Raw genomic sequence first — 4,630 nt, forward strand, 5'->3', positions numbered from 1 at the left:
ACCAACTCTAGAGTGGTCATGGGGACACTCTGAACACCGCTTAGCTTTAGAACTTCACACACTCTCACTCTTCTCTCACTCCGCTACATAACTCTCTCTCTCTTTTAGGTGCACAACATGTTTATTAAAACACAGACACGGCACTCTTATTCAACACATTGCAAAGAGTACACAGAGACATAATGAATAGCGACATTTCTCTTTGTTTACTGTATTACTTCCAGAATCATTACAAGATCACTACAGAGCGATTTCTCGACATAAGGCTACAACTTCCCAAGAACTATGACTATGTTAGGCTTCACATTACTGGTTGTCAACTACTAACTACTGTGAGCTGATTGCAGCATGTAACCGCTCCAACCTTCAAACTCGTACATCCTCTGAACCCTGCAGTAGTGAATCTTAGTCTTCTTGATCTTGGCAATAGCTACTCTGGTGGTTACAGCCACATCCTTCATATGTGCAGTATCGAGGTGGTGCTCACGACGTGGAAGGTGGTCGGACTGAGCGCTTGAGCCGCTGGCTGCAACAACCCCCAAGTTATTAGTTTCTTATCCTTTCTCCATTCAAAATATTCCAAATCCCCTTCCTCATTAACATAAATTTTACCTTAGTGTTCCAAGTGTGAAAGCCCTTTCCGTTTATCAATGTGACCCTTAGAATCCATAGAGCAAGGTCTTACCTCTTGGCTTATAACTCAAGGGCAGTGTCTAATGTTTCATAAGAATCTCATTAGGTGCATAATGATGATATTATGAATTGGTTAATTTGAACATTCTAATGCTTTACAAGAATGTGATTAGGTGCATAATGGTGAGATTATCAACTGGTTAGTTTAAACATTCCCAAAGATAAATTTGGAATGAGAAAATGAAGCACTAAATCAAGGGGCTTTTGCAATGTGAAATGATAGCTTGCTGCTACTGTAGTAGGTCCCTAATGCCATGAGTGAAGCCTCAATGGCCCAAAATACCCAAGGTAATTAACAATAATCGCTAGTTAATAGAGGTAATTTAATGTTAATTGTGTAGAGAATGGGGCAACTTTCGGGGATAATTTTGAGTAGATTTTGCAATGAAAGAGAAAAAGAACACCTTGTCGCCTTTTATAGCAGTGAGCTACGTAAGGTTAGACCCCACAAACACTTCTTTGGATAAAGTGTCTTTTGTGAAGAGGGTAGACTTGGATGAGATACAAATCGACATTTTCAATCGAATTTGAGACGATAGATGGGAGAACCCCTTGTGCTAAGAGGTTTTGAATCGATTTGTGGTGTGATGGCTGACATTGTTGATTCCCTGAATTCTAGACTTCTCTGTTTCAAATCTGTTGGATGCACCTTTGAGTCCTTTTCATGCTCCTCAATTGGTTTGAGCAATGGATGACCTCGGAAAGAGCAATCAAAGCTCTACTATAGGTGGGTTCGGAGGAGAGACTATAAAAGTAATTATGAAGAAAGAATTAGTAAGATTAATAAAGATGTAAGTGAGATAAGGAAAGCCTAGGTCTATGCTCTAATATCGATTGGTTGGAATCATGGGGGCTCATAAGCAACAAGAAATATCATGGTTAAGATAATGAATATGATAATGAAGCTAAGTAAAAAGGATTAATACTAAGCAAACATGACTAGCATAATGACACCATAAGTGTAGAGGCATCATGTGTATTTCTTTATTAGAGAGTGCCTCTTATATAGGATGAATACAAGTATTGAAAATACATCATTGATGAAGTCGTACACCTCTTCAATCATCTCCTACATTCTCCCCCTTAAATCTAGGCCTTAAAGTCAAGACACCATACTCATTCAGTGCTCATGGCTCCTAGTATAACATGTGGATTCCCTGGGTGAAGCCATGCCCTAGTAAAGATGTAAATGCTCAATGTTACATAAAATTTTGACCTTAGACCATATGCCTCTTACATACATAAATGACGGGAGATTTGGTGAACATTACCATTACTACTTATATTACAATGTTCTTGGACAGTTAAAAGAAGTACGTTGGCGAGAAATAGGCACTAAAAAAGAGCTCATTTTGATAGCCATCTACTTACATTATAATGTTCTTCTTGGACATTAAAAAGAACAAGTAGTTCTTTGTTCTTCCTATAATTTTTTTCCTTTCCGCTTCAACCTTGAATAACAATTATGATGATAAACTCTCTCTCTCTCTCTCTCTCTCTCTCTCTCTCATTCTGAGCTATTAGTAGGTAACGGTGAAAAAGAGGAAGATTCACATTTTAAAAAAATATCCATATGACTCTTGATCATGGCTTGTTCATTTGCAAAGCTATGGTTGGTAGAGGAAAAACCACCATCTACAATAAGGTTGAGGCCACTCACGAAGGCAACATCATCGGATGCCAAATACAAGGTGGAGAGCGCAATACCCAATGAGGATAAAGGGTGGACAATGAGGTTACTATGCGAGTCATGAAAAGCCTCCGCCTCGTGAGCTGATAATAAAGGGTTACCAAAGGCCCCACGCATAGGTGTGATCACTCACTAACCATGGTGACAAGCAATTCACATGAATGCCATACTTGCCTAAATCACTGGAGGCCTCTCGCACAAGCCCGAGCATAGTGTGCTTGGATACCATGTACACCATAGGTGCCATGCTAGTTGTACATATGATGACACCCTTCATTCCAACATCCACCATGGCCCGACTTGCATGCTTCACCGCAAGTCACCGAGATGACCCATGTTCCACAAACAAGCGCACTACAGCCTCGCCTATGCCACTTGCCCCACCGGTAATTATGGCCACTTTCCCCTCAAGCCTGCACATAAACCCAAGACTTACCATGAATGCAGCTGCCTCATCAGTGAAAATAACCTACTAATTTCACTCAGAATCAGCTTAATACACTGACTTGCGACAACTAATTACAGCTCAGCATTTCGATTTGCTGTGTTAATCGCATAAATAACTGCAATAAGCATCATATTAAGGCACGGACCGCAGAGTTAAACCATGATTATATCTGTTCGAAGCACAGTGGAAGAGCCCTGATTTAAATTTTAAAAAACACCCAAAGGGATTTAATGGGATTTTTTTTTTCAAAGTTTGGCATTAGAGAAGAGCGGGCTTAGTACCCATGGGACGCCCCTTATCCCACAAATCAGAGGCAAGGCGCATCAATCGGGGTAGCCAGCAGGGTTCGAACCCACAACCTGGGTTTTGACAACGAAACACCTTAGCAACTAAGCTACCGCCCGATGACGATTTAATGGGATTTTTGACTTAGCCCAGCTAAACAAAGAACAATGGCGCAGCAGACGAAATTAATGTTTACATACATATGGAGCAAATTTGACGGACAAGGGTACCTATCAAACGACAGTTGATTATTATGTTGTGCATATATACATAATACACACACATGATTCTCTAAGTTTGATGATGTACTATTGAAGATGTGGAAGATGAATTGTCAGAAACAATAGTTAATGTTCCCAATAATAAAAAAAGACAATTGTCAAAGAGTTTGCTACGCCCAATAATAAAAAAAGATAATTCTCAAAGAGTTTGCTACACCTACAAAAAAAGACAATTGTCAAAGAGTTTGCCCCTTGAAATGGACATGCAGGGTAAATGTTATTCAATGCATGAAATCACATCTGCTTTGAAATCATTAATTCTCTATTAAACTTTTTTTCCTTTTTTTAAACAAAAGAGCTTGAGTAGATGAGACTCACCCACCCACCACTAGCAGGGAGTAATAATTTATTAGAGTGTCAAATTGTCAGTTTGTCGGTGGCGTACATGCTTTCATTCATTACAGTTCAAAATAGTAAGTAGCACTTTGTTTTACTACATTATTCAAGGTTCTATGCTATCAAGGAATCTGGTTTCGTGTGTGCATTTAGTTGCTTAGTGATTATCCTTATTTACTTCACATTTACTTGACAAATCACATTGACAACTAGCTTCTGATGGTGGGAGTGTTGGGTCCTACCCAACCTCGCATGGATCACCTCACGACCGTGAGCCTCATGCCTCCTTTCCTCCTCATTGTTGCCTCCGAGGTGTAATCCTTTGTCCTTAGACTTTCGGCTATGGCCTCATATGTGTGAGCCTCATATCTCCTGGCCTCCACCATAGATTCCTTGGGTTAATACCCTCATATTTCTACTTGTCTCCCACGGTTTTCATTCTCACACAACTGGGATGAATGTCTCCTCATAGCTAATGCCATTTAGGTTTTCCATAGACCTTGACAACCAATATCGCCTTATACCTACTCACTAGACCATCTGCGTTATGCTTGACCTTATACACCCATTTAAATCCAATTTAAATCCAATTGCCTTCTTTTCCTTAGGCAATGGCATTATCACTTTGTGAGGGAGAAGGTTCTAGGAAGTGATGTACATAGATCTCGTATATGTCAACATATAGAATCTAGTGGCTAACATCTTCACGAAGGCATTCGGAACTTAGAAGCTCCACAAGTTTAGGAGCTTACTTGGAGTGTAATGTGTGGAGTTGAGCTTGAGGGAAAGTGTTGAGATATTGAGCTCAACTAGTGATGTGGACATTGATGACCCGCCTAGATGATAGCTTTTGTACTTATGGGTCAAAGCATGTATTGGTGGTACCAAAAAGGGGTG

General features: G+C 40.0%; 1 pseudogene; it reads right to left on the reverse strand.

Moving 5' to 3' along the window:
- Positions 1–323: 323 nt before the first annotated feature.
- LOC147624851 (short chain aldehyde dehydrogenase 1-like) lies at positions 324–4,203 on the reverse strand (annotated as a pseudogene).
- Between the last annotated feature and the right edge of the window lie 427 nt (positions 4,204–4,630).

This window comes from Cibotium barometz, chromosome 24 (genome assembly GCF_041138505.1).
Source record: "Cibotium barometz isolate CiBa-2024 chromosome 24, ASM4113850v1, whole genome shotgun sequence".
Taxonomy (NCBI): domain Eukaryota; kingdom Viridiplantae; phylum Streptophyta; class Polypodiopsida; order Cyatheales; family Cibotiaceae; genus Cibotium; species Cibotium barometz.